We start from the raw sequence: 19,606 nt of genomic DNA, 5'->3' as shown, positions 1-19,606 counted from the left end.
AAAGAGCCAGACCCCAGCCCTTGGCCTACATACTTCCACACCCTCTGCTGCTTGTGCCAGCTCCATTCATAAACAAGTGGGCTTTCTGCACATGTATGGATACCCGAGCCCGTTCAGCCAAGCTCTCTGTCCACACGACAGTCACCCCTTGGCCACCAACATCAGTTGTTTGGTCTTCCCTTGGAAGGACAATCCTCAGCTTGCTCAGCACCTGGAAGTAGCCTTGGGAATTTTTGATCAGTAAATTGCAGGATTCTGGGTACCTTGGACAAGGTCTACAAGCAGGAAGGGGAAACAGGTTCTTGGGGTACATCCCTTGGCCTTGGAGAATTTTTCCCTTTGGGGAGGTGAGCTAAGATGGTGCCCTCTAAAATGCAGAGCCCAGGGCTTTTCTTGTCTGGGTCTAGGGCGCCTGCTGAGTTTATCCAAGGGACCAATTCCCAGGAATCTATGACTAGAACTTTCTCAATAGTAATAATCTCCATGTAATGTACACTCTTGCATCGATATTTGAACAGCACTTCCTCTGACCAACATCTTTTGAGATTCAATCATATAAACCCAACAGTATCCATTGCTAATAGTGCATTATGGGATAGAAATATTCTAGGTCTGCGTTGTCCAGTATGACAGCTACGGGTGGCTGTTTAACACTTGGTATGGGGCCTGTGTGAAGTAAGATAGTTTTTCATTTTATTTAATTTTAATTAAACTTGAGTTTAAATAGTCCAAGTGCCTAACGGCTACCCCACTGAACAATGCAGTCATCCACACTGATGGATACAAAAAGGGGCAGATCATCATCACCATGAAGTAGCTTTAAATCTGTAAATCAGCTAGAAGGCAAAGAAAAAAAAGTCTCTGTGTTAAGTAAGCAAAATTGTTTACATTTCTCTTGAATTTATGTCAAGAAGCATTATCCACTAGCAAAACTATTATCGTCATCATCCATTTTCTTTATAAAAGTAAAAACTTCTTAGGGCACCTGGCTCAATCGGTTAAACATCTGAGTCTCAATTTTGGCTCAGGTCATAATCTCAAGGTTTGTGGAATTGACACAGAGAGCACAGAGCCTGCTTGGGACTCTTTCTCTCTCTCGAAAATAAATAAACATTAAAGAAGTAAATACTTCCTACTGTGGCAAAATGGAAGTTTTTAATAGCCATTTTACTGTTGTCATAGCTAAAAATTGTCATAGTTCAAATTGTCATGTGAACTTAGAATCTGTGCATATTTTCAAATACTCTATGTCAGCCAATAGTTGAAATAAATGTGCATGTCTATTTTGAAATTTGCCACAAGAACTAACATCAATTTGGTACATATCCTCTTTTTACTTCACTACAGTTGAAAAAGTTATATAAAATATAGAATTTAACAAACAGAATCTCAAGTGGGCGGTGCCTGGGTGTCTCAGTCAGTTAAGCATCCAACTCTAGATTTCGGCTCAGGTCATAATCTCACGGTTTATGAGCTCGAGATCCGAGTGGGGCTCTGCACTGGCTGTGTAGAGCCTGCTTGGGATTCTCTCTCTCCCTCTCTCTGCCCCTCCCCAGCGCTCTCTCCTTCTCTCTCAGTAAATAAATAAACTTGGGGGAAAAAAAAAAAGAATCTTAAACCACGCATCCAAGGAGAAATACAGAGGAAATTAAATGTTTTATTATGTGGACAATTTTCAGCCATTCTTGTACAGGAATCACTCATACTGTCTTTGAAAAATAAAAATCATTATAGATCACAAGATAGTGTATTAAAGCTGGAAAGAGCTTTAGAAAGAATATCTCTCAACACCGTGGTCCTTTGAATCACACAACCCTTGGCTGTTATCATTTCTGTACCGGTATGGGGTTCATAAGGAAACGGCGGGTAGTTCCTTCCACACATACAAAAATCTCAGAGGATGATGCTGTCTGAAACTTACCATCACTTACCCTCGTCAAATCAAAAGCTGTGCTTTAATTAAGCTACCCCAGCCCTGACAGCCTCTTGCCAGACAGGTCTATCTACTGCTGATTCCCCCTCAGGCATCATGAACATCATAGGATTTGAAGCTGTAGGACTTAAGAGATCCTTTCCAAGTTTTCACTGTGTTTGTGATTTCCCACTTTAGAACATCCTACAGAAACTGTTTCAGAAATCGCTCGTTAACCATATCCGTGTACACATAGTCCATTAGTAAAGCTATGTTGCACCGACTGTTGCTTTAAGGATGGTAGATGGACCACATTCCAAAGCTTCTAGGCTGTGAATCTTGTCTTGCTATATTATGCAATGCTTGTAGGAGACACCAGAGAAACACTCCAAAATACTTTGTTACTCCTCCTCATAGGGACGATGTATAACTATGTATGTGTGAATATGTAATAAATATGTGTGTATATACATAGATGCCACCCTATTTATCCTTAACAATTTATTTTACCTGCTTGTCTTCTTCCTTCGCTACCAAACTATTAGCTCCTAGAGCCTTTTTCCAACCGCCTTCTTAAATTACGCCCACCTCTAATCACTCCCTATTAAGTTACTCTGAAATCTGGACCAATCATCTAGACTGAGTCCAGATAACATGGCTTGTTCAAACCTGAAGAGAGCTACCTTTTAAAATTTATTTGTTTACATTTTTCTGTCTTTAGCCTCCCACACTACAACACCAGCTCTATGTCACTGTCTTATCTCCTTCTTATCACAGACACTTGCTTCTGCCAAAGAGCCATTCCCAAACCTTTTCTCCCTTAGACGCTGAAAAAGCTGGTCATTTTTCCAGCCTCCCTTGCAATTTTTGGAGACCATAACCTCATCCTAGCCAAAAAGAATCAAAAGTTAGGCTGTCTGCTATGGTAGACATTAGATACATCTGAGTATTTACATTTAAATTAATTACAATGAAATAAAACTAAAAATTCAGTTTCTTCAACATGCTGGCCACAACCCAAGTGCCCACTACCTGTATGTGGCTGGTGAATGCCATTTTGGACAGCACAGACTACAGAAGAGTTTCAACATCATGGAAAGTTCTTGTCAACACCAATCTGACGGGATGTTTGCAGAGAAGCCTCAGGACAGGAATTGTCTGTGTGATAGACTTTATTTATTTATTTATTTATTTATTTATTTATTTATTTATTTAGAGGGTTCAAATAAGCAAGGACAGAGAAGGAGACAGAGAATCCCATGAGGGGCAGAGAGGGAGGGAGAGAGAGAGGGAGAAAGAAGCAGGGCTCACCCGAAGTGGGGCTTGTATTCACCCCATGCAGGGCTCAAACTCATGAATTATGAGATCATGACCTGAGCTGAGGCCTAATGCTTAACTCATGGAGGCACCCAGCAGCCCTGTGTGATAGACTTGTAAGAGAATATCTCTCCCACTGCCCTCCTGTCCCTGCTTTGGAGATCATATTGTGGGGACAGGAGACCTGGAGCTGAAGCACATATTTTGTGACCACTAGGCAAGAAGCCCAAAGGAAATTTTCAAAATAATAGGAGGGATTGGAAAGACACAAACCACCATTTGGGTCACTGAGATCATAGTTGGGCTGGCAAATGAGCCTTATTTTTTATTGGTAATGAATATTCACTGGTTTAATGCACTGTCATTGTGGTTTTCTAGTTCCTCGAACAGTGCCTGGCACAGGGAAGGAAATCCAAAGTGGTGTTGATTCACACAGCTTAAATCTTGGTCGTTTTCATGTTCCCATCTTCCAATACCGTTCTTAACATGTATTAGCTGGTGAGTAAAAGCTTTTATGAATTAAATATTTTTGATAACTGAGCATGAACTTCCAGCTAAAATCAACTAACTTGAGGAGACTACTGAAGTTCGGTCTTCTAGAATCAAAGGGAAATGTGTAATGACATGATTAAACTGACAGCAGGAAAGAAGAGCAATTTTTGGCCCTTGAAAAGTCTCAGTGACACCTCTATAAACCTTGTTAGTAAACAGACATTCTCTGTATATTTTTGCATTATTCAATCTTAACCTATTGGGACACCTGGGTTAACACAGTTGGTTAAGCGTCCGACTTTGACTCAGGTCATCATCTCACAGTTCGTGAGTTCAAGCCCCAAGTTGGGCTCTGTGCTGACAGCTCAAAGCCTGGAACCTGCTTCAGATTCTGTATCTCCCTCTCTCTCTCTCTGCCTCTCCCCTGCTTGTGTTTTCTCTCTCTGTCTCTCTTTCTCCCTCTCTCTCTCTTTCTCTCAAAAATAAATAAACATTTGTAAAAAACATGTTAATCGATTAAATTGACAGCTGTAGTTTATATTTTCAGTGATTATATAACATGTTCTGGAATGCGTGCTCCGGCATTACCCAGGACCCAGATAGGACAGCAATAGTATCTCAAATCACCGCCTTCATTGGTTCCAGTTCTGGCTTACTAGTTACTAGAAATAGTGACCTTCGACAAGTCACTAAATCTCATCTTTCAAAATGAGTTTAAACTCGACCCAGCTTTCAAGCACTATGATTTTATCCTGCTGAACCATGAATTCTTTTTTTGTTTGTCTGCTGCAGCCAGGCTATTATTGGAATGTATCGCCGTGACAGTTAAATGCTCTCTTTAGATGACCAAATATCTTTCTGAAATGGTATATTCTCTGCCCACTCCAGTGTAATTACCATCAGTTGTAAATATAAAGAAGAAATATGAGGCAAAAATTGGCCAGCCGTGCCATGTGGGGAATTGCCTGGATGCAATAGTAGCCTCCAAACACACGATGAGGTCAGCTACACAGAGTGTTGTGTAACAGGAAGGCCCACCATTCAACTAAAGAAACTCAAATCACACAGTTGATTACATTCATTTAAAGCGCTTGGGGGAGAAGGGCACCTGGGTGGCTCAGTCAGCTGAGCACCTGACTCTTGGTTTCCACTCAGGTCATGATCCCAAGATCATGCGATCGAGCCCCGCGTTGAGCTCCCCGCTGAGTGTGGCGCTGGCTTGGGATTTTTTCTGCCTCTACCCTCTCCTCCTCTGTCTATCTCTCTCAAAAAGATTTTAAGAAGAAATATAATAAAGCATTCAGTAAGAAGCAGAGGAAAGAGGTGCGGTTGGTTAAACCACATAGAATAAAATACAACAGATTGCAGATCACACCACCTGAACATTGGGGCCACATGGTGTTCATTTGAATGATTGGAGTCCATCTATCTAGTCTGTCTCTTTTCTAACTCAGACATATCAATCTTCCTGCTGCTGGTATAGTTACAAGGACCAAGACTGAAGTTTGGGCAAAGAGATCCAACAGATGGAAGGTATCTGGGGCCAGCATCTAACTTGCTCTAGTAGAGAGATGTGGGGACAATTGTGCCTGAGCACAATTATAACTTGCCTGCCAAGCAGCTATGGGTTTTATTTGTGCTTCTGGGACAGAAGACACGTAGGGTCAGATTGGATATCACCAGCGGATAGCTTGGTTTCCAACCCGATAAATATTGAGTGCCTCATATGCCCTGCATACTTAGTGAACCATAAATATTTGGGGTATACTCAGTTCTTCAATCCTTTTCTACCTAGAAGTCATTTTCTCATTTGTCTCATCATTTTTATCTGTTCTCCACTCTTGTTCTCTACTTTCCTTTCCTGAGTCTACCATGTCTCATAAGCTATTTGCTTCTCTACTTAGTGTCATCTACTCTCTCTTCTTTTCTGTTTTAATAGCAGAATTAAATGTTTTAAAATAACACAGAAAACACATTACGTGACAGATGAAACAGACCTCAGGGAGATTTAGAAATATAGCTCACACCAGAGATGTGGCTAGCTTCTCCAGATAGCAATATTGCCTGAGTACCTATCTCCCAAAGATGATGTAAATAACCTGCCTTGTTATATCACCTATCTGTATAATTATGAGTTATACCAATTATAATGGTCAAAATCTATCCACCACCTACCAACTGTTAATCATAGGCATAGTAGGAGATAGGTCAATCATAAATTTCCACCTATATTTTTAAAACCCAGTAGCTTTCTTCTTCCTTAGCGTTAGTTAACATGTCAGAATCCATTTGTTGAACTCTACAGAAAGAGAAGGTATATTTGAAATTATGTATTTCTCGACAAAATAATCGTTGCTTTGAATCAACCTCTGAATCTGTATATCGATAACACATTAAACATCATGGTATTTGGAATTCTGTAACATTTTTTTTGTAACATGTTTTTTAACACCCTCCTATGTCACCCAAAAGCCTCAAATGTTGCTAGATCATAAAATTAGGTTATATAAACTTAGTCAAATGTTTAAATTTTAATTCAGATACATTAGTTATTGCTCTCATTATATAACATGCATTTTGAGTAACAAAATGTTTTAGTTTATATGTCAATAAGTCAAAATGCACGTATAGCTTTGTATAACTCTATAGAATGCTACAATACAGAAGAATGTGAAAATATGGAGGGAAAAGCATTGATTTTTGAAGCCAGGAAATCTGGATTAATCTATTGACTCTATGTTTAGCTGGGTTACCTTAGGCAACTTACTTAACTTCTTGGTGCCTGAATTTCTTCACTTGTTGCAAGATTTAATATAAATTTAATTTAAAATTTAATTTAATTAAATATGAAAATACAGAAAGCACCTGACACAATGCTTGCACAATAGGTACCTAATGAAGGTTAGATGAACCTGAATTTAGCCCATTGCCTCATATTCCAGATGGAGAAGCTGAAACATACAGGTTGTATGAAGGTATCTCAGGTCATACCCTTGGTTCAGATAAAAGTCAGAACAGAAGAATTGGAAAAACTGCAGGTATGGTTGGTTTCCCTTATAAACCCATAATGAGACTTTCTTATAATCTGGTCATGAGTTATAATTTAAACAAGTCACTCACTAAATGCCTCGGTTTCTCTACCTGCAGAATCAAGGGACTAATAATTGCCCCCTATATTCTAAGAATACTGGCAAGGCAAAGAAGTAATGCATGGAAGAAATCACTGGGAAAAACTTTCTACGTAACAGTAACATAGCATTATAAACATTAGAAACTGCAAAGGCATCTCATTGTTAATAACACTACATTACAATTACACGCATATAGCTCCTTTCATCTCTAGATCTCTAAATTCCAGCAAAATTAGTGCTGTGGACATTCTTAGACAAGGATTCTACTAGCAAGGCAAAGTGGAGAATTGAGGCAATCATGCAGAAAATTCAGGAAAAAGCAAACCCGTGTTCTTTACATGGACTGAGTGTTACAGTTCTATTTCTCCGGGTAATGACCTCAGTTGTCCTTATCTCCTTGCAAATGAACACTCCTCATCATATAGGTATATGTACTTTCTCTTTCTCTCTCTTTCTCTCTCTCTCTCTTGAGAGAGAGGAGCAGTAGAGAGTGGGGGAGAGTGGCGAAGGTGGAGAAAGAGAGAGAGAAAGAGAGAGAGAGACAGAGACAGAGACAGACACAGAGAGAATCTTAGGCAGGCTCCATGTTTAGCATGGAGTCCGACACAGGTCAGGATCATGACCCAAGCTGAAATCCAGAGTCAGACATTCAACAAGCTACCCAGGAGCCCCAGATATATGTACATTCTAAGTCAGTTCAATATAACTGAGATGTTTCTGAATGCCTATTCCACGAAGGAAAAGTCTTTGTCTTGTGTATTACTGTATCCCCAGCACCTAAACAGTGCCTAGCATGCAGTAGACACTCCATAAATGTTTGCTGAATGAATCAATGAATAAAAACATAAGCAAAAGAATGGATAACATTCCTCCATTCATGACTTTGTCTTTCATGACAACCAAATACCCACAACTGAGTTGCTCAATGGAAACTTAAGGAAAACCTTTATTTATGAACTCCACGCTTAGCTCAGTTAACTGCGCATTGAAATTTCTCATATTTGTGCTTATCTCTTAAAACTATTTGAATATTTGATGTTATCATTGCTAGATTATAAATGATAAGATTCCAGCAAGAAGACTCCTATCTGTCCCTATCAAGAAAAGTTACTTATCTACTTGGAGCCTGTTTGGCCATAAAACCTCTGTATATTAAATTCTAAATCCATTTAATTAGCTTCTCTAATCTTCATTATATAAAACTCAGTCCTTTCTGATGGGAATATAAAATAAAAACAACCTCTCTGGCAGCTAACATTGCAATATATAGAGTCTTAAGGGAAGAGAGAGATTCTGTCTAGGACATGGTCCAGAGCTATGACTCGCTTTTACTTGATCCACTCAGGAATTATTAGTTACTCAGTGAGCTAAAAATATTTTCTGATTTTATTCTTCTTTTCTTTGTGTATTCATATCCCTAACCTCCTCCTTCCAGAACTCTCAAAGGAGGAAGTCAAGAGTTAAGTGTTTGTAGATTCCTGCCCATAACACTGTGAAATTCTATCAAAGTGACTCCTATTCTAGTTAAGATTATTTCAGGTGAAGCTGACAGAAACACAACTCCGACTAGGTGAAACACAAAAAGGAATACATTGGTTCATGTAAATAGGAGTTGTTTCAGGCATAGCTGGGACTAGGTTCTGAAGCAATGTTCCCAGGTCTCTGTCTCCAACTCTTTGCACTCTGTTGGCTTTGTTCTCTGGGCAAGAACTATTCAGCTGGTAGTTGGAGAGCCACCAATGGCTCCACCTTTACATCAACCTCCCATTGTAAAATCCCAGTAAAAAATAAAAATAACAACAAAACAATCCCCTTTCCCAGCATTCCCAGTGAGGGATAGGACTGGCCTATCTTGGGCCACAGGAGAGGAAAGGAGAGAGGGCAAGAAGTCCTCCATAACTAATCTGGTCTGGGTTGAAAATACATTTCCGTCACCTAAAACCAAAGTAATGTGTATCAATTACACTTTGATAAGGAAGGAAGGATGAAAGGAAGGAGGGAGGGAAGGAAGGAAGGAAGGAATAAAACCAAGTTTTAGAACAACCCATTAAAAGAAAAAAGAAGGGTGCCTACATGGCTCAGTCGATTAAGCGACCAATTCTTGATAAGAACTAAATTCATGATCTCACAGTCATGAAATTGAGCCCTGAATGGGGCTCTGAACTGAGCGAGAAGCCTACTTGGGATTCTCTCTTTTCCTTTCTCTCTGCCCCTCCCCTGCTCCTGCTCTCAACATAAACTTAAATAAAAATAAAAAATAAAATAAAATAAACTTAAAAAAGAAAAAGAAAATACACATACTGGAACAAGTGTGGGGTAAGATGAGTTCCCCAAAAACATACTTGATGGCAGAAAAAACAAAACTGTCTGCTATGTTATCTTTACCCCAATAGTATATTACATAGACAAAATGATAGGAAGGAAAATTCACTAAATGTTAGTCACAGTTATTGCGGGATGGGAGGCTTGCAAGCAAATTCTAATGTCTTCTTTATATTTCTCTTCATACTGTTTGTTATTTTCCATTTTTATAATGTATATGAGTTACTAATATAATTTTCAAATTAAGTGTTATTTTAGGAATGTATTCATTCTATCAAATAAATAAGTGAATATAATTCCTGAGTCTGCTGCATGTAAAGCACTTTTCTGAATGCTAAGGACAAATTAAATGAATAAAATAGGCTTGGTCACTACCATCAAGGAATTTGTTGTCAGATGGAGAGATCAAACACATACTCATTTAATTACTGTTGTACAGCTCCTTAGATTCCTTCGGTGAAAGGATAATTGCTATTTAAAAGTTACCAGCTATTATTACTCACTGCTTATCACCAAATCCCTCTCTTTCATAAAAGAGACATCAAAGACTTAAATATAAAAATATAATCATGGGGCACCTGGGTGGCTCAGTTGGTTGAGCATCTGGTTCTTGATTTAGGCCCAGGTCATGATCTCACGGTTTATGAGGTCTAGCCCCATGTGGTGCTCCAAACTAACAGCATAGAGCTATTTGGGATTCTCTGTCTGCCCCTTCCCCCTCTCAAGCTCGTACTTTCTCTCTCTTCAAAGTAAATAAATAAACCTAAAATATATATAATCATAAAACACATTTAAAAATAATATTTATACACATGCATATAATCACCTAGATGTATGTGTGTGTACATATATACATATGATAGAGTAATAATTAAATATAAAAAATTTACAGATCAGTGAGAAAACATTCAGCTACTTAAAAACAGGTGAAGTATCTGAGTGGCTTGCTCACAGAAAGAGAAAAATATGATGTGAAATGATATGATATGATATAATATGAAAGTATGATATGAAAGAATACTCAGCCTCAGGTGCAAGGTGGCTCAGTCGGTCAAGCATCCAATTTTCAGTCAGGTTTAGGAGTTGGAGTTTCTGCTGTGAGCTCGAAAGCCTCCTTTGGATCCTCTGTCCCCCTCTCTCCTTGCCGCTTCCCCACACCCATGTGTGTACTGTCTCTCTCTCAAAAAATAAACATTAAGAAAAAAAAAGAATGCTCAACTTCATCAATTATTTTTTTAATTAAACAATTTTTAACGTTTATTTATTTTTAAGAGAGAGACAGAGAGAGCCTCAGTGACTGAGGGACAGAGACACAGAAACTGAAATAGGCTCCAGGCTCTGAGAGTCAGCACAGGGACTTGAATTCATGCACCATAAGATCATGACCTGAGCTGAAGTTTAACACTTAACGACTGAGCTGCCCTGGAGCCCAGCTTCACTAAAAACAAAGAAATGCAATCAAAGCAGCCTACAAACAAAAATCAAGATACCAATTTTTACCCTTCACGCTGGAAAAAATCTGAGTTAGATAATATCCGATGACTTCTAAGTATTGAGAACTCAATGTTCTCCTAAGTGATTAGAGGCACTATAAATTGATACAACTTGGTTTTTTGCTTCTTGTTTCAGCTTTATTGAGATGTAATTGACACATAACACTGTACAAGTTTAAGGTGCCAGCATGATAATTTAATGCATTTATAAATTGCAAAATGATTATCACCATGGTATTAGCCACCGTCTTCATCCTATCACTTAGAAGACACTTCCTTTCAAGTGAAGTCTTGAGAAAAGAAAATGAGAAGGTATCTGTGTGCTGATCACCTAGTTAGGTGAAAAGAGAGATGTATAGTGGACCCCCATTTCTATAAATAAATTGTGTGTGTGTGTGTGTGTGTGTGTGTGTGTGTGTGTGTGTTTTACTGTGTATACTTGGAGTATTTCTGGAAGGAAATAAAGAAACTGTAAATAATGAAATCTTACCTCTGGGAGAAGGATCAGCAGTGAAGAAACTTACATTTCATCCTGTAAATTTTTTTTTATTATTCAATTTTTAAAAGTTTTATACATGCATTTACCTTTTGTTAAAAAGACAGACTTTAAAAAAAGACTGATTTTAGAAATAGACTGAGCAAAAACTGTAAATATGTTTTTCACTTTCTTGGCAGCAGTAGACAGATCATCACAGAATATGTCTTATTTGTTACAGGAAGAGTGTCTTGAAGGAAGACTCTTAAAGGTGGATGTGTAAAAACTGTAATTCAAGAAGGTACCCATTGCCAGGGAGGATCCCCCCCTTTTTATGGTTGAACAAAACTGCTCTTTTGTTTTAAATTTTTAATGTTTATTTTTGAGAGACAGAGCATGAGTGGGGGAGGGGCAGAGAGAGAGGGAGACACAGATTCTGAAGCAGGCTCCAAGCTGTCAGCACAGAGCCCGGTGTGAGGCTCGAACTCACAATCGTGAGATCATGACCTGAGCCGAAGTCAGATGCTCAAGCGACTGAGCCACCCAGGCACCCCCAAAACTCCTCTTTTTAATATCTTCAAATGTGGATCAGGGACAAAGTGAGTAAATTTGCATAGAATCAAAGGAGATTCCTGGGAGCTTATGGATGGAGACTGAGGACCTGAAAGCTTCTAAGGCTCAATGGCTTTAGATCTCTGATGGACATAGTGGTCTTGAGGCAGTTCTATCGTGAGTAACATTTAGCTGATCTCAGGGAGAGCTATCTGTGGAAGGCTTCTGCAGCCTGAAAGAAAACAGAACATTTGGGAAAATGAGAAAAGGCCAATTTGGCAGGGATTCTAACGGAGGGAAGATTGCCATCCAAAGAGACCAGGGAGGTGGGCAGAGGTCAGATCTTGTGGCTTTGGTCATTAAGAATGCCGTTCACCTTAATAACAGTTGGAAGCTGCCGAAGGATTTACAGAAGAGTGAAGACAATAAAAGTTGCAGTTATATATGCTTCTTTTGGCTTCTGCACAGAGATTGGGGGGGGGGGGGAATGGAAACAGCATAAGAAAAGATGATGGTGTCTAAAGAAAAAATTAGGTGTCTTTAGCCCAAGATGAGGGATTATTCTGGTAGCTCAAACTAGGAGGAAGGGAATGGGGAGTAAAGAGAAGTGGGTATATATGGCTGACACAGTATTTAAGAAACCACAAATCTCCTTTTTGCTTATTGGGGTGGAGGGCATGAGGGAGAGGGGAATGTTGAGGATCACTCCCAGTTTCTTGATTTGCCCAGCTGCATAAGGATGACACTCACCAAGACAGAAGCCCTGGGGGAAGACCCATTTCCATGGGAGGATCAGGAGTGTTCACTGGACATGTTGAGATTGAAGTCCATTTTGGACATTCAGGTGGCAAGGTTGAAAAGGCACTATTATAGTCTGGAGTTTTCAGCACGGACTGAAGATTCATTTTCTTTTTAAGTTAGAGCATAAACATTTTATTTGAATCATAGGTGAAGATGGAATTTCCTAAGGAGAACAATGAAAGTAAGAAAGGTGAGCATCTATTCCAAAGAACTCAACTTAAAAATTTTGTTTAATGTTACTTATTTTTGAGAGAGCTAAAGAGAAAGAGAGAGAGAGCGAGAGAGAGAGAGAATGTGAAAAGTGGAGGAGGGGCAGAGAGAGGGGACAGAAGATCAAAGCAGGCTCTGCACTGCCTATAGCTGCGCGAACTCATGAACTGAGAGACAATGACTTCAGCTGAAGTAGGAGACTCAACCCACTGAGCCACCTAGGCACCCCAAGAAATCAACTTTTAAGTGATGGGAGGAGAGAAGGCAGCAAAGAAAGAGAGACAAGTAGAATAAAGCCTTTAAAAAACGAATAATATAATAACAAGGGATTGCCGATTAGTCCCTATGATTGTTTAATTTCTCCTTATAGACCATCATAGCAGATCTTGAATTATCTCCTTGTTTTACAAGGTTAACGAGATCACCTAGTGACAAGGAAGATTCGTTATTTATCAAGAATAATATGTATTTTAGATTAACCCCTCTTTAATTCCCTTCTGGAACACTGAAGATGCTGAACATCAATTTAAACACGGAAGGAGGGGTGCCTGGGTGGCTCTGTTGGTTGGGCGTCTGACTTCACCTCAGCTCATGATCTTACAGTTTGTGGCTTCAAGCCCCACACCAGGCTCTGTGCTGACAGATCGGAGCCTGGAGCCTGCTTTGGATTCTGTGTCTCCCTCTCTCTCTGCCCCTCCCCTGCTCATGCTCTGTCTCTCTCTCTCTATCAAAAATAAATAAAAACAAAACAAAATTTTTTAATTAAAAAAAAACACATTTAAAAAAACCACCAAAGGAACTATAAGCGCTAACACTAAAAGCACAAAATCACCCATCCTGGATACCACACCAGCCACGTTCTATCTTCTACTCCCTGCCCCACTGGTGACTTAACAGAATCCTTTTCTCCTTTATGGCATAGCTTTTTATGACAGTGTCTCTGAGTTTTACTAGTAAGTATGGAAATGCCAGCTGACTTCTCTACAGCCATTGCAGGAATCCAGGAAAATAAGGTTTGTGTGTGTGTGTGTGTGTCACTACTCAGTTTTTAGAAGACAGAGCTAAATATTCCATGCCTATGGCACCTGAGGAGGCATTGCTAAGGATTCTGTCATTACCAAGTCATAATGGAAGAAGATCTTATTAATCAACCATTGAATTGGGGCCTTTTGCCCATGTATGTCTTTTAAAGATAAATATCTAGTCTAAGTATTATGTAGTCTCCAGCAAAATTTTGCCTTTTGGCAAAAATAGGTAAAAATATGGGACTGACTTCCAGAGGGAGTTTTACTTTGTTTTCAGCATGCTAGAGTAAGGGCCAGCCAACTTTTTCTGTAAAGAATCAAGTGGTAAATATTTCAGCCTTTGCCAGCTATAGAGTGTCTGTAACAACTACTGTGGCAAAAGTAGCAATAGATAAAACAAATTCATGAGTGCCACTGTGTTCCAAGTAAACTTGATTTACAGACACTAAAATTCGGATTTCATGTAATTTTCATGTGTCATGAAATACTATTCTCTGGGTTTTTTTACTACCCATTTAACAATGTAAAAGTCAGGGTGCCTGCGTGGCTCAGTCGGTTAAGCATCCGACTTTGGCTCAGGTCATGATCTCGCGGCTAGTGAGTTAGGGCCCTGCGTTGGGCTCTGGGCTTACAGCTCAGAGCGTGGAGCCTGCTTCGGATTCTGTGTCTCTCTTTCTTTCTGCCCCTCCCTCTCTCGTGCTCTCTCTCTCTCTCTCAAAAATAAATAAATCTTAAAAAATGATAAATAAATAAAAAAATAAAAATGCAAAAATCATCTTAGCTTGGGGACTTTGTAAAAATAGATGATAGACCAATTTCTGCTATAGATGAGACCGTCATAGCAGATCTTGAACTATCACCACCTCTTTTCCTCCCCCCAATAATTAATTCAGAAAATTCAATTTCAGTTGTTGAAAATGAAAATGTTAACCCTGAGGACAAAAAAGTCTGGCAAACATTGGAATCCAGTTATTCCAACATTCTTATTTAAGGCAATCTTAGTAGACAGCACCATCCATCCGGGGATGGCCATTTGCTTGGGGTTGATAAGACATAATGGTGACAGCTCAGATAAGGTTCCCAACTACAAATTCTCACCACTTATGCTCAGGTTGAATCAGAACTATTGTCAGTAAGGATGGTGTCTGTCAATCCATGTGTTGCGAAAACTAGCACAGACCTGATTGTTGCAGCAGATGTTTGAAATGTAATTATAAGCACTTAGAGCCATTTTGAGAGAGAGTCTAACCCAAGAAATTCTGTTGGTATCAGACTGCAAAATCAATATGAATTCTTGAAATGCATTTTGAATGCTTCTGGAGCCCTTAGCCTTAAGTGACCTTGGGCCAATAACATCAAGTAGGCTAGAATGTGGTGGAACCCTTTCTACAGTCTTCCATTGTCTGTATTTGTCCCGTGCTACCTGACATAAATTAAAGCAATAAGGTCATGCAAATTCTTCTAAGTGTTTTATACCCAAGATGATCTGATGACCCCCTTTCAGAAAGACAATGTTACTTTTCTACAAAATACATCCTTTATATCAAACTAACTCATGCCGATGACTTGGGATCAAGCCTTTATTTCATATTCACACTCTATCTAATTTGAGACCTAAACCAAATGGGATCTCCTAGAAAGATAATTCTTTAAGAGGATCAGCCAAAAGACATAAACATTTAGAGGCCCTCAGACATCGATGACGAGGGCATGATAAAAATCTGTAATTCCCAGGCATTCCAAGGAAAATTCTCAAAATCAAGCCTCAGATTAGTAGCCAGACTCCTGAAATTAGAGAAAACCGCTTGGTTGACAAATAAGCTGACACAGCTGCTTTCCAAGACCCTCTTTCTCAGCTACCCTCCCTGTTCACCCCCTCCCCCATCTCCTTTCGACACAGAAGCTCTACTTAAGGAATTTAAGGCATTCCTTAAGTAGAATTTAAGGAGCACCTGAAGCACCTGAAGATGAAAAAGCTAATTAGAAACAATGGGGTCTTTTATCTTTATTTTTAACTTTGGAGACACCCATGTTGGTCTGTCCTCTTCTCTTGCCTGCAATGTAGTCCACAGCCTCTGTGAGAGTAGACCCTGTGGCAAAGGAAATAAAGCTCTCCTGCACAAATATTAGTGGGAATGCACTTGCCTTCATATTGAGCAGGTTACCTCCACTGGCTCAATCTACCAGGAAACACAATCCTGGTAAAAATCTAAATGTGGGACAAGGATTAGAGCCACCTCCTTCTGGCTCATTTCTTCCCTGGTAAATGGATTTTATTCAATTATTCTTAATGTTTCATGAATAGCAATATGCCCTAAACCACAGTCTGCATGTTTTCAGGATGGCTGGATGTTTTCCCTGAAAATAGGCACTGCCAGCATTATAGCTAAGAGTAACCACTTGGACAGTCCCTTGGTTCCCCTCTAGCAATAGAGGTATTCAATTCCCCAGATGTTCAACAGGTGCTTCTACTCTCAAAAACTGCATCGTTCTTACCATGCTCAGTCCTCTGGAAAAAGAGAATGGGCCAAACCAACCAAACTCCCTGAAGAAAACCGGATTTGCCTAGGCTCACAGTCATGCCTTTATCTCTGATCATTATTTGCTCCTCCCACTTCAGCCCTTAAGAAATAGTTACAGGCAGGGCAGTGAAGATCCATTACCCCTCTTGGACCTTAGGAGATCTAATAGGATTCAATCCAATAAACTTAAAGACTGCCCAGGTCTTATTAAATACACTCATACTTATGACTAGCAGCTCCACCTCAGACCTTACATGATTTTCAGGTTGGATACCTAGTTTTTTGGTAAAGACAGGTCTGAAAAACTGATGCTGAATCCCAGTAGAAGGGACCTAACTTAACTCTTCCTAACCACCAGTATTGCTGCAAATCCACCAGGAGTACAACCTTGGGCTCCTGTTGCACAATTAAGGAAAACACTATCTTCACCTGAATAGAAATCTGATCCAACAGAAGACCTTGCTTCTGGGGTGGGATGAAGTACCCTGCTCTCCCAAGCCCCACCAAATAGGCACAGAGCATCACAAAGCAGTCAGCTTCTACCCCAGATTCTAAAACAAGAACCTCCAGGGGGTCTCTGCTTAATCCCTGCTTTCTTTGTCTCCTCTTTGTCTAACTGTTTCTGTTTCCATCAATCTTTGAACCAATGCTCCCCTGATTACCCAATACCTTGAAATGATTTTGCCCCTCTTTGTTCTGTCCTTTCCTGACCTACCATATAAACCAAAAGAGAACAAATCTCCCTCATTCAATTTGTTCTGGTTTTTTTTTTGTTTTTTTTTGTTTTTTGTTTTTTTTCAACTGTCCCTACACTCTCAACCCATCCATCACCTGACAACCAGGGTGGGCACTCAATTGCCATTCCCCTCAGCACATCCCAGGGAGATTTTCCCCTTAATGGTCTATATGGATAATTCAACTACTTCCACTTCATCAACCCCAACCTCTCAGCATGTACCAACTGGAACTCAATTCCCAACATAATCAATACATCTCTTAAAATGTCCAAACCTTGGGACACCTGGGTGGCTCCATCAGTTAAGCACCTGACTTCAGCTGAGGTCATGATCTCGCAGTCCGTGAGGTCAAGCCTTGTGTTGAGCACTGTGCTGACAGTTCAGAGCCTGGAGCCTGCCTCGGATTCTGTGTCTCCATCTCTCTCTCTCTCTCTGACCCTCCACATTCATACTCTGTCTCTCAAAAATGAATAAATATTAAAAATATTTTTTAAATCTCCAAAACTCATGACTCTACTTCCCCAGAACAGGTATAAGAAAAAAAAAAAGCACATCAGCACTTTCATTTCTGATAACCATCTTCTCCTTTACCACTTTTCAACTAATCTTGCAGACTTCGTTGAACTCTAAGTAATGACTGCATGAACTAACCCACGGTGAACTAACCCATGGTGAACTAACCCATGGTGAACTACAACTATTTTTATTAATTCCTACACCCCCCAAAGGGCCTGTGTCCCCCTACCAAGTATATTACTTTTTATGTGGTAGCAAGCCCACACCTGCCTTCCCCACATGAAATTTTCCCCTACATTTTTAGAAACCTTATCTGGGACTTCCAGTTATTTAAAATCACTAGTGTACCTGTTGGCCATGTGTCCATCTGGAGATTTAAATTGTCACTTCAAAATGAGGCAAATATAAATTATTCAGAAGAGTTCATAGAGGTGTCATTAATTCTCTCTTTATGTGTGCTATGAAGGCCATTATATCTACTATGGGAATTATACAATTTTAAAACATAGAAAGGTCTCCAAACCCATTCAGAAGTAATAAATGATACCATTTCTGCCATAGAAACATAACAAATAAGCCTAAACTCACTGGCTAGTGTTGTTACAGGCACTCAACCTCTTCCCACCTGGTCAGGGAGGTGTCTGATCCATAGCGAAAACATTTTGTTGCACTTGGATTAACATCACAGACCAAGTAGAACAGTCAACCACTAAACTCAAGGAAAAGGCTGTTTGGCTCTCTAAAAGCTGATCGAAATGGCCTATCAGACATGTTCTTCTGGATAGGAAATAGAAATCTCGGATCCTGGCTTTGGGGTATATCGCAAGAATTCCTCATCCCTCTCCTTGTAATCTTATGCCTTACAGTGAAATGATGCATCCTCTCTACAGTCTTAAATGCTACTAGGTAGCTATTGTCTCAAAATATGATTCAAAAATGTGTATGATCCATCAGACCTCAAAACAACTCCACTTCCAACTAACTTCTCACATAGAAGCTAAATTTGAGCTTTAAGTACCAAGATCAAATCTGGAATGAAAAAGGTGTGGGTCTTTACATTCCCCATTGCTTTGCTTCCCTTGCAGCTATTTAAGGACAACCTTATGGTTGCCTTCAATAAGAGGGAAGGGCAATGTGACAAGGTCAAACACATTGCTTTTCTCTCTTGCCTGAACCTGCTAACAGGGCCAGACAGAGACCTTTCCCTTCTTGCCCCTAGTCAATTTCTAATTTTTTGTCTCATAAGTGATTAGCTAACATTAAAAATGTGTATCTTCTAGGGTGCCTGACTGACTCGGTTGGAAGAACATGTGACTTTTGATCTCAGGGTCATGAGTTTGAGCCCCATGTTGGATATAGAGATTACTTACATAAATAAAACTAAAAAAAAAATGTATGTCCTCTGATACTAGCTAGACATAAACATAAACATTTCCTGTTGAGATGACTGAGACTTTCTCTGATTGCAAAACAATTCCAACACTAACTCACCCCATCTGTCACTTAGTTACTGCTCTCTTTAAACATCTGGTGTGAATCCATCCTACTGAAAAACTCATCTTCAGATCTAGATGCTCTCTCTATTGCAATAGTATAAATAAAATCATTCTTAGCTGTTGTTTTTGTCTTATTTTTTTTAAGTGGACTTATTTAAGGGGCACCTGGATGGCTCAGACAGCTAAGCGTCCAACTTCGGCTCAGGTCATGATCTCACGGTTTGTGGGTTTGAGCCCCGCATAGGGCTCTGTGCTGACAGTTTCTGTCAGTCTGGAGCCTGCTTCAGATTCTGTGTCTCCCTCTCTCTCTGACCTTCCCCTGCTCACACTGTCTCTCTCTCTCTCTCTCTCTCTCTCTCAGAAATAAATAAAACATTAAAAAAAATTTTTTTTTAAAAAGTGGATTTATTTGAGCAATCTCTACACTCAACATGGGACTTAAACCCATGACCCCAAGATCAAGAGCCTCATATTCTACCTACTGAAGCAGACTGACACCCCCAGTTTTTGTCTTTGACATGGCTTATGCAGGCGAGAAAGAGCATTTTCATCTTTCTTTGGGAATATCACTATTACATTTGGTCTCCGAAGAGTCCAGTCATGCA

This window comes from Hyaena hyaena, unplaced genomic scaffold (assembly GCF_003009895.1).
Source record: "Hyaena hyaena isolate Hyena2069 unplaced genomic scaffold, ASM300989v1 scaffold_278, whole genome shotgun sequence".
Classification (NCBI taxonomy): Eukaryota; Metazoa; Chordata; class Mammalia; order Carnivora; family Hyaenidae; genus Hyaena; species Hyaena hyaena.
This window is presented reverse-complemented; position numbering follows the sequence as displayed.